This window comes from Pongo abelii, chromosome 7 (assembly GCF_028885655.2).
Source record: "Pongo abelii isolate AG06213 chromosome 7, NHGRI_mPonAbe1-v2.0_pri, whole genome shotgun sequence".
In the NCBI taxonomy this organism is placed as follows: domain Eukaryota; kingdom Metazoa; phylum Chordata; class Mammalia; order Primates; family Hominidae; genus Pongo; species Pongo abelii.
This window is the reverse complement of record NC_071992.2, coordinates 130,933,510-130,945,747: the sequence shown is the minus strand read 5'-3', so window position 1 is coordinate 130,945,747 and position 12,238 is coordinate 130,933,510. Positions and strand designations below refer to the sequence as shown.

The window sequence follows — 12,238 nt, the reverse complement described above, 5'->3', positions numbered from 1 at the left end:
TTATTAGCTATAGTCACCATATTATACAATAGATTTCTTGAATTTATTCCTTCTAACTGAAATATTTGTATTATTTGGCTAACGTGACCCAAACCCACTCCCCAACTGCATCAACCCTAGGTAACCACCATTCCATTCTTAGTTTGGTGAAATCAATTCTTTAGAATTGAGAAGAGTGAGAACACGTGGTATCTGACAACTGTCAGGATGGCTATTGTGAAAAAGACAAAAGCTAATAAGCCTTGGAGAGGATGGTACAAAAGTGAACCCTTGGAAACTGCTGTCTGGGTACTTTTGGTGGGAGCATAAATCAGTATGGCCGTTATGGAGAACAGCATGGAAATTCCTCTAAAAATTGAAAATAGAACAAACATATAATCCAGCAATGCTACTACTAGGTATATATTCAAAGGAATTGAAATCAGTATGTCAAAGAGATATCTGTACTCCCATGTTTATTGCAGCATTATTCACAATAGCCAAGATATGAAATCAATGTAAATGTCCAACAATAGATGAAGGAATAAAGAAAATTTAACATACATACACATAAAATTCTATTCAGCATTTTAAAAGGAGAAAATCCTGTCATTCGTGACACCATGGATAAATTTGGCAGATATTATATTAAATTGCTTCTCTATTTTTATTGCAATATTTTTCTTTTGTCTTGAGACAGTTTAACAATAATGTGTCTGGGTGTGATCAGCCACTGTCCAAGGAATGCTGAAAATAAATGTGTCTAGGGCTGAATCTCTTGGTTTTTCTTCTTCGAATTTTTAAGCTTCATGGTTGTGCAGGTTAATGTTTTTAATATGACATGTTAGGTTTTGATTTTTATTTATTCAAATATTCCTACTGCCCTTTTCTCTCTCTCTCCTCTTTTTTCTTAGAAATTATGCATATGTTTTTATACTTGGTGGTGTTTATAAGGCTTTGTTTATATATTTTTTTTCCCTTTGGGATTCTCAGACTAGAAAGTTTTAAGTGCCCTGTGTTCAAGTTTGTTGTTTATTTTTTCTGCCATTTGTAATGTGTTGTTGAGCCCCTCTAATACATTTTCATTTCAATTATTGTAAATTTTAACTTCAGGATTTCTCTTTAGGTCTTTTAAAACAAAAGATAGTTTACATTTTTATTATTATTTGCTGTTTGGTAAAATAATCGCTATCACAGTTTTTTCTGATCATTTAGACATATTTTCCTTTAGTCTTTGAACATATTTTTAATAGCTAAGTTATTTTTATAGTAATACAAATATCAAGGCTTTCTCAGCTACAATCTCTATTGCCGGCTTTATTTCCTGTGTAGAGCCCATACTTTCGTGTTTCTTACATGTCTCTTAGTGTTTTGATGAAAAATATATTTTAAATAATATATATTAGCAACTATAGAAACCAGAGTTCTTCACACACACCAAAGTTTGTTGATGCTGCTGTGTGTTGTTGCTGCTGCTGCTCCTGTTTGTTGTGTAGTGACTTTCCTGGACTAATTCTGTGAAGCCTAAATTGCCTGCCACATATGGCCACGGAATTCTCTGTTTACTCAGCCTAGGCTTCATTTCCTACTTCACAGAACCTAAAGATCTGAGAGGTCAGAGCTTTCGGCCTTCTCAGGCCTTTCTTGCATTAAAGTGTGTTGTTCTAGGTTTCAAGATTTATTGGGGAGCTTTTCAAAGCCCCCTGTGAACATCACATTCCTTAATTTTTCTCTCAAGTTTTTTGTTGAGCGTTTTGTTAAGCCCGATTGATAATACCACCTCAGTTGTGATCTTAAGCAATTGTCACTGATTATTTCTGACAAATCCCCTGTGGCTAAGGCTGTTTTTGTAAAGTAAGCTCTGACTTGGATTAAACAGAGACAGACTCTGCAACTGAAACTTTTAGCAAGCTATCAGGTCAAATAGTAAAAGTTCTCTGGGCATGAGACGTTTGGAGAACTCCAAATCCATCATGCCAGCCTTTTCCAATGGCTACAAGGCTCCTAGTTTCCTGGCTACTGTAGTTGTGAAACTCTTGGCTTTTAAGGCTACCATGGAACTGGGGTAGGGAGTTGTGATCAGCACAAGTTAATACGAGACTGGCTCTTCTTACAGAGATTTTGCTATCTTCTTGAATAAATAACTGTAGATTTCTGTAAGTCTTTAGTTAATTTTCAGAGTTCAGAGAAAGTTGGATTTGACATGTGCACGTGTTCTCATCGCTTTTATCAAGGGGTAGATTTTTGAAAGTCTTTATTGTACCATTTCAGAAGTTGCCTCTCTGGATACTTTATAATCCAATTTGTGTTTACGTTGGAAATGGCTCACAATTATCTCAACTAATGTGACTGATGAAATGATTATGCATAGACTGGCTTTCTTACTCATATTTATGCTGTGAAACTACTCAATAGAAAAATCCTGAATCCAAAAGCCAGAGAACTTGGAGTTCTGATGTCCAAGGACAAGAGAAAAAACGTGCCCCAGCTCCAGGAGAGAGAAAGAGAATTCATCATTCTCTGCCTTTTTGTTCTATTCCACCTCTAGCTAATTGGATGGTGCCTGCCCACATTGAGGGCAGATCTTCCTCACACAGTCAATGGACTCACATGCCAGTCTCCTCTTGAAACACCCTTACAGATACTCCAAGAAGTAATACTTTACCAGTTCTCAGAGCATTCCTTAATGCAGTCTAAGTTGACACCTAACATTAACAATCACAGACCTTTTCAATTATTTATATGGTCAATATTTTTTCCTACATTGAGCTAAATTAAAAGCTACAATACTTTTGCAATATTATACTTGAAACACATCATTGTAACCTGAAAAATATTGTATATAAAATGTTTTAATTTATAACAATATCAGTTTTACAAACTTTTCTTAAATATCCAAAAAAATTGCCTTTAAGTAAAAGAGTACTTGATATAATTGATCATTATTGCTAAGTTTTAACATTCAGTATTCGGTTTCCTTTGAGGAAACTGAGCACATGGCTGTAATGACTGGGCAACAAAATCGTTTAAAAGAAGATAGGTTCCACCTCTTGGGAACACAACCTCCAACTCCTCACTGCAGGGCAGCTGTGTCAGACTTTCTGATTGGTGGGGCCTAGGATCTGTGTTTTGGTTTTAGGATCAGTGCAAATTCACATGACGCAATATTCCAAACACACAGAGGGGCTGGCTCTTACCCACTTCTGGCGCCTTAGATGTCCACTTTCATCAACTTCTTGTATTTCTGGCTTGTTTTCTTTAGGGAGACCAGCAAATACAATACATGGTCCACTCTTACCTTTCCCCTTTCAGAAAATAAAGATGTCATATCCATGCTTCAAAAAAGAAAAGAAAAGAAGGAGAAGAAACGAATAAAAAGTAGATGGGCTTCAATTCTTTTCTTTCAAGAAAAATTGAAGGAAGGTCCAATCAACTAACCATTTCTCTTTGTCACACCTTGGAAAGAGTTCAGACTTCAGTGATGATGCCACATCAGAACTCTTTACACTCCTTGATATTAATTGATTGATTGATTTACTTATTTTAAGATGGGTGTCTCACTCTGTCACCCAGGCTGGAGTATACATTGGCAAGATCACAGCTCACTGCGGCCTTGACCTCCTGGGCTCAAGCGCTTCTCCAACCTCAGCCTCTCAAGTGGCTAGGCACGTGCCCTCCATGCCCAGCTAATTATTTTTGGATTTTTTTTGTAGAGATGAGGTCTTATTATGCTGCCCAGGCTGGTCTCGAACTCCTAGACTCAAGTGATCCTTCTGCCTTGGCCTCCCAAAGTGCTGGGACTACAGGTGTGAGCCACTGCATCCAGCCTATTACTTTGTATTTTTGTGAAAAAATTTCTTCCACCTTTGCATCTATTAAATGAAAAACTGTAATACAATTAATAATGAACCTTGTCTCCTTGTAGTAATAAATACTATGTGGATACATGAATCATGTAGAAAAAAATATTGTTTTGTATTCAATTAATATTTATCAAGTTGTAATAATACTAATATTGTTGTGATCAATTCCATTAATAACTATAGTGCTCACTTCCACAGTACATGTACTAAAATTGGAACCATTAACAACCATAATGACAATTGAATTCAAAAGAAAATTTCTGACAATTGAATCTTCATTGTAACAGCAAATTTAAAATTAAGTAAATGTCAATTTTCACCGCAAAGAAGTATGATAGGACAACCTATGAAGAACATTTATTATATCATATGCATTCTGTATGAGATTGAAAATGTTAAAGCAATGTATAAGTTGGAACTTAAAGATAATCTTATTCAGATTTCACAAGATAAAATTGACACATTGTCATAATATTTAGATTTTATTGAACATATTTATATATATTCATTGAACATATTTAAAAGTTTTTGAAATATTTTACATATGCTAAAAATTACATTCTTTATATGCTTTTGAATTTCCAATGAGAATATTTAGATGTTCCCCTAAAAATATGTCAGGTGGTATAACGATTTTTGAAATTCTTACTGGAGCACCAGACATAAAGCATCTGAACATTAACATCTTAGGACACAAGCAAGTAATAATTAATTTTACTTGAGTGGGCAAAAAATAACTGTCTGAAGGATTTTTAAATAAACGATTATTAATTGAAAGTAATATATGAAGAGAGTAAAATATTAAAATTAAAATATAAATGAAAATAAATTCTTCATCCTACCCCAGATGCAAGTATTAATAGTACTTTCTTCAACATTCTATGTGCAAAAATGTTGATATGTACTTTTTTACAAAAAGTTTATCATAATATTCTCTTTACAGAATAATCTGCAGATCTTCCTATATAATTATTTACAGATGTAGCTGCTTTTAATTCTTTACAACCACATAATACGTTATTGTAATATTCAGAAACTAACTAGATTGTTTTCAGTATTTGACTGAGAAAACTAGATTTAAGATTAGTTTTAAGCTGCGTATGGTGGCTCACACCTGTAATCTGAGTACCTCGAGAGGTCAAGGCTGGAGGAGCTTGAGACCAGCCTGGGCAACAAAGTGAAACCCCATCTCTACAAAAAATAAGAAAATTATCTGGGCATAGTGGTGTGTGCTCCTATAGTTCCAGCTACTTGGGAGGCTGAAGCAAGAGGATAGTTTAATCCTGGGTGTTCGAGGCTGCAGTGAGCTATGAATGGACTTCAGCCTGGATGACAGAGCAAGAGCCTGTCTCTGCAAAAACAAACCAAAAAGAGATTCATTTTCAAGGCTGAATAATAGTTTTCCATTTAGGCTTGATAGTAGAAGGCATTTAAGATAGAGAGGACTCTCATGGGCAAGGTGCAAAAATATGCAACAAGGAAGGAGTGTGGTCTAGGATTGCTGCCGCTGACCGTCCACAACCAACACAGCAGAGTACGGGGGTGCATGGCGAGGAGAAGCCCCATGTTAAAACTGTGTATATTACTTCCTGTTAAAAATAAACACAATAGCAAATAAATGGAACAACAACAAAAAAGCCAAACCACCAAACTCAAATTCTAAAATATAGCTTGTTTAAACAATGCTTATATTAACAGAATTGCTTACTTTAGATACTGTAGTGTCTAAAAAATGTGCAAATTTTAAAATATGGTTTTCTAGAAATAACAGATTTACAGCATATTTTGTACCAGTATTAAATGTATACTAAATAATCATAAATTCATGTAAGTAGTACTGGCTGTGATACTACGGCAGATACTATTTCATAATTGTGTAGGTGTGTACATGCTATACGTATTAGAGATATATCAAGTGTCAATGAGAGGAAACCAAAACTCTGTTGGAAATCTAGGGACTGAAAATGACTTACTAAAGTAGTAAACAAAATTTTATTAAAACAACAAATATATGTCAGTTCATAAGGACTGTTAGAATTGTGTAATATAAATCATCTCACTGAGTGCTAGGATTTGTCATTACATATACATATTTTTAGATTATATTGATCACTTTGAAAAGTCATTTACATTTCTTCCTACATTAAGTGTTAGACAAGATGTTTGATAAAAGCCCCACAGTAACAACATCCTCAGACAACACTATGGCATGAACTTTATTTTAAATAATATTTAGACTACCAGAAACGTCACCTTAAACTATATATTATAGCAAACCCTACAACCTCATCTATATATTAAAGCAGGGTAAGATAATTTCTTCTTTTGCCTACATAGTTGAAATGATTAGCAGGAAGCTTCTCTTTGTTTGTTCATAAAACTTTATTTTTTGCATATTCCAGAGACTACAGCAACATGGAAACTTTAAACTCAGAAGAATCTGAAAAATAAAACCCTCATTTTATAGATAAATAATTTATTCTCAGGAATATTAAGCAACTCACCTAAGGTCATATACTGTGTTGGCATCAAAACTGAGATTAAAATCGAAGTCTTTTGTTAAATGTTGAGACCTTTAAAAAGCTGTAGCGTAATTTCATTGTGTGAATTTATCAGTAAATTGGCAAAGTGCCTTTAAAAATGCTGGTATGTAAGTTTATACTTTAACAAAATGCTGACAATGATTTATTTTTCTCATTCTCACCAGTCTCTCTGTGCTCCTCTGATTCCTCCTTCACTCAGAATTACACCAAGGCTGAGTCAGGACTTGAAGATTGAAGTATAATATCGAGACTGGACCCAAGACACTGTTGACTTTGAATGTGATGGAAAGAATCTCTTTCAAGCAAAAGGAGGTTGCAAGGAAAATTGCACCTGCTTTTTAGAAGATGAATATACATTTGAAATTGAGATCAGAGTTTAACTCAACTGCATGTGTTACTATTATTGTTCAAATAACAAAAACAATGGCTTTAAGTTGCAGATTTGACCCTTAAATATTCTGTGGCTAGACTGTTTAGGGAAGCAGGGGAACTAGAAGGCTCGTTAAACACTTATTCTAGAGAGACAAATTCTAGGTAAATACATGCAAAGAGGGTATTAACTCTCTGAAGTAATAGGGGATAAGGACTCCTGCATATGTGGATGGTAGAAAGCAGGTAAAATCATCTTTTGAAGGCATATAGTCATATGTAAGAGACCATGCATACTGGTGTTCTCAAAATACTAAGTTGTTTAAGACTCCTAACTACAGGGCTGCTTCAGACCCAGTGGATACGTCTAATGAGAATGCACCAGGTACTCTCTATTTGTGAGGGAGCAGGATAGAGGCCTGGATGGAAATATTATCTACCAGTGTCTCTAGTGGAGCTTTCCTCACCCAATTAAAACATCACTGGGGAGATAACCCTGCATGTGTCTGAGGAAGAGAGAGTCAAAGGAGAATGGGAGAGATTTGGTATGCTTTCCTGATAATCATTGCATCACAGTGGAGAATATATTTCCGAAATGATTGACTTTGCCCAAGTACAAGTCTAAATACACAAGTTTGCAATTGTTTTTATTCCATAATGTTCTAGCATAACATACACAGTTGTTCATTGCATAACAAGGAAATTGTGCATACAATTTAAAATGAAAATTTGACTTGAAATAATACCCATTTTTAAAGGCATGAAACAGATCTCTACTTCTTTTTGACATAGAAACTTGTCATATCATCTAAATCAGATGCAAGCGTGGTTATTCCTAGGTTCTCTATGTTTTATAAAGCATTTACATATCACTCATTGGCAACTTTCATAGAAAGATATAAAAAAACTGTTCTTGATTGTCATGGGCATGAGTGACACATTTAATTAATATTTTGTTTTTTTTCTCCATTTTATAAAAAGTAATGGACTTCTATTTATGACCAGAGGTAGTAGAAATGATTAATTTATGTGCTTATAAGAAGCTGTTTATTCTCTTTAAGCTAATAAAACCCAGGATCACCAAATTCCTTGAAATATATATGAATACATGGAGAAATGTATAGGATCCTGAAGAAAGTAGGAAAATATGCAAAAGGGGTGTAGGCTCTACAAATTCAGATAAGCATTTTAATATGTTACCATAAGGAAAATTGTTGAGATGCTAACTGATCATTCCGAAAGTCACACATCTATGGCCAAACCAAGAATGTAGGGGTAAACTCAACATTCTTTCACTACTTTCTTATGACTGCAAGATTCTGATCCTTCTCAGCTATCACGACTGAATATCCCCTTTCTTCTTAAAAAAAAAAAAAAAAAAAAAAAGGTATGTTAGAAAACCATATCCAGTGTGGTATTTTGGTGTCTCTCCTCTGTAGCATCTGTTTTGTCTTGTTTTCTAGATTAAGGAAGAGCTGTTAAAGGCTTTAATTAACCCTGTCAGAAGAAATCAATTATAAAATTACTCCACGTTTCGAGGGCACTAAAATACCCACAGAGACTTTTCTGAAAGGCAGAAATCTTAGTAAAACTGACAGTTGCAATTTTGCCGGTAAGTTAAATCTCAAGTCTATTATTGCTTCAAAATAAAAATCCACATTCTTAATTTTTAAAAACAAATGTGTTACAGCTCAAATACATTTCACTTTATGAACACTGTCATGAAATGACTTTTTAAAAACCAATAATGCCAAAAATATACTATAAATATTTAACCTTGAAGATTTTATAAATATTTAATTTTGGCCACAAGTTTGGAAAATTTTATAGTGAAATTGTTTATCCATACCAATTTCTTGATATTAAAGGGACATTTCTTGCTGTATCTGATCAAAAAAAATTTTTTTTCAACTTTTGACAACGTTGTGTAATTAGATTTATTAGCAAATGACATAAGCAGTGATATCAAAGATTGTCTCAAGGGTAAAATCAGTTTCTGAAAAATGCTTTCCAGGAACCCCAAGATCCTTCCCTTGACCTGTTGCTTTGGATTTTTACTCTAGAGTGCCATGCGGTAGCCTCTCATACTTGAGTCCTTTCCATTTGTGTGTGTGTGTGGGTCCGTGGCATGAGCAATTCCCTGGTGGTGTGCCTAGTTCCTCCAGTTACCTGCTTTCCCACTAGTGATTCTGATGTGTCTCTCTATCAGAAACAAAGGCGCTGGTCAAAAATCATTCCTCCAACAAGTAGAATAAGAAAGAAACTTTTTGAGAAAGTATTTCCTAGAGAATAGTTTTGCATAAAGAAAATGCCATTCAAAGTCGAATATAAGGGATATTGTGGAATGATTAAACGTGCCAAACTCATTTTTCAAGGTAATGATTCTTCAAAAGAGGGCGGAAGGAAATGTCATCTTAAACTTATAAAATGAAAGGCTAAACAAAATTATGCTTACTGTTTTAACTAGCTTTAAGTGAGCAGTTTAAAGAAACGCGTGAAGATACTTTTTAAAACTGATTTCTTCTAGATGTACTTTTTCTAAGACATGTTGCATAATTTACAACACAAAGATTGTAAAAGAGAAAAAAGATTAAAGAATATTAGTTAATTTTGGGAATTTAAGCACTGAAGCTTGTAAATATGTCTTATTTTTAGTTTTTGACTTTATTACACGATGCGAAATTCTGACATTTAATAACAACATTTAATGACAATTTAGGCACTTGGGATTATCCACACTTCATAATGCTATGGGTACTACTAACCTTCCAATAGTTATTAGTGTTTTAATTAATTAATGGTGATTATAATTTTTTCAATTCAGTATAATGCCTACTATCTCTTCACCTTGATTGTATATTGTTTTCAAATTATTTATGTATTTTTAAAATATGCTTTTTAAGCTGGGTGTGGCATTTCATGCCTGTAATCCCAGCCCTTTGGGAGGCTGAGGCAGGAGGATAACTTGAGACGAGCCTGGGCTACATAGCAAAACTATGTCTCTACAAAAAATACAAAAATTAGCTGGGCATGGTTGTGAGTACCTGTGGTCCCAGCTACTTAGGAGGCCCAAGTGGAGGATCACTTGAGCCCCAGAGGTGGAGGCTGGAGTGAGTCCAGATCGCACCACTGCACTCTAGCCTGGGTGACAAGGTGAAACTGTGTCTCAAAAAAAAAAAAAAAAAAGCTTTTAAAGCAGATTTTCTGTATGGCTCTAGAATGTTGGTTATGTGAATGAATTTTGAAATCAGATTGAAATTTATGTTGTGGCCCAACTACCTACAAGCTTTATGGCTTAACCAAGTGAATAACTCTTCTGGTCTTCTGTTTCATCATCTTTCAAATAAAAGCTAGGAGGAGGTGAATTAAGAAGAAGGTGAAAAAAATCACACAGCATTGACACAGATGTTTTTGAAAAACACAAATAATTTTTTCTTTTATTTCCAGGAAAACAAAAGCTAAAGTGGTTAACTTCAGGTTGATTTTATTACATGAAAACCTACCAAACCTGTAACTAATCCCTTTTACTGCAGTCTAATTTATATTAATAGTAACAATAGATAATATTTATTGAAAGATTTTATGTATTAAGTGCTGTGTGGATTTCATCCTTGCATTATTCCTGAAGCCATATTGATTGAATTTAAATCCCAGCTCTGCCACTTTTCACTTACATGACCTTGGGTACATTGTATAACCTCTATTAGTTTCTTCAGGTGTGAAATGGGAATCTTAATAGTGACTACTTGATTCAGAAGTTGTAAAGACTGAAATAACATTAAGATAGAGAGACCCTCACACTTGATCAATTTTCAGTAAGTTTGGCCATTATTAGTAGCTTTAGTATTATTTATTTGATTTTACAATTTTGTTTAGGCTAATTTGACACCAATGTTTTTCACTTTGCAATCACAATGCAAGAAAAGATAGACTATGCCTAATAAAACAGTCAGTGACTCCTTCATGGGTTCAGTGAGTATATTTCATTGGATATAGGTGTTTTTATTGAACTGCATCTACTCTTTGATTTGAAATACATTTATGCAGAGGCTATTATGTCCTAGGCATAGTGATAGAATCTTATTGTTACAAAGTCAAATGTTACATGGCTTCACTTCTCCTGTCAAGTGCAACTTTTTTTTTTTCTTTTGGAGACAGAGTCCCACTCTGTCACCCAGGGTGGAGTGTAGTGGCACTATCTCGGCTCACTGCAACCTCCACCTCTCGGGTTCAAGCGATTCTCTTACCTCAGCCTCATGAGGAGCTGGGACTGCAGATGCATGCCACCACGCCTGGCTAATTTTTGTAATTTTAGTAGAGGCAGGGTTTCACCATGTTTGCCAAGCTCGTTTCAAATTCTTGACCTCAAATGATCCACCCATCTTGGCCTCCCAAAGTGTTGGGATTACAGGTGTGAGCCACTGTGCCAGGCCCTGAATGATTTCAGCATTCTGCCTAGAGGTGAAATATTGGACAGGCATACCTCTTAATGATCTCTCTAACGTGTTCCCCTAAAATCATTTTAACAGAAATTTAATTACCAGAAACTTAAACTAGTAGGAGGAAAATCACAGCTAACCTTTTCTTGGCCACCATGTTTCAGTCTATGGATGACCTTCACCAGTGACAGTTGAAGAGAAAAACGGACAACCTCACTTACACATTGCTGGTTCTATTGCATGCATGCTGATGTGCTAAGGGGCTCTCAGCATTTCCACTTTATCATGTTCTTATTTTCAGCAACTTCCTATACCCTTCCTGAATCCAAAGGAGAGCTACATATACCACCTTAAATTTTCGAAAGCCCCATTAAAAAGCAAGAGAAGCAGGTACATTTACGTTTAATAACACATTTTAATTCAATATATCCTAAACATCATTTCAATACCTAATCAATATATTTAAAAAAATGAAATATTTCACATTTATTCCTTTTTAAGTCTTCAAAGATGTGTTTGTATTGCAACACATCCCAATTCAGATTAACCACATTTCAAGTGCTTAATAGACATAGAGGGCTGGTGGCTATGTACCCATCATCACATATCTGCAATGCATATTTTTCTATTTAGTTGTCTCAGTAAGATGATTTGAAATCTGGTGGCCACACCTCATAGACTTAAAGAAGGGTATAGAAAAAAAATAACAGTGTACGTCTATACATGCCACTATTTCATTTCTCTATACACACATTTTCCTCCCTTTCCTTCCATTTTAGGGTAGAAAATAACCATAAATGGTAGATAATATCCATTTATCATAGGAATTGCATCCCAAATTTGTTTGTGTATTCCTTTCTGTGATATTTCCTCTATTACCCCATGTTTCCCATTAATGACAACCTGTTTCACCATGACTATAGTCACATCACAACTATAGTTAAATTTTATTTTATTCACATTGTGATTCCCCAAATGTTGAAGAGTTGGAATTAACATTTACATTCCCCAGATATTCTCAGAAGCAGCTGCATATCGCAATTTG

The 12,238-nt window shown here is 34.7% G+C and overlaps 1 long non-coding RNA gene across 1 annotated transcript in view; it reads right to left on the bottom strand.

The window, feature by feature from the left end:
- Positions 1 to 11,423, bottom strand: part of LOC129060808 (uncharacterized) — an 89,023-nt gene extending 77,600 nt beyond the window's left edge. The window contains exon 1 of the long non-coding RNA XR_008527704.2: positions 11,334 to 11,423. This is a non-coding gene — a long non-coding RNA (uncharacterized LOC129060808). The remainder of the gene's footprint in view (positions 1 to 11,333) is intronic.
- Between the last annotated feature and the right edge of the window lie 815 nt (positions 11,424 to 12,238).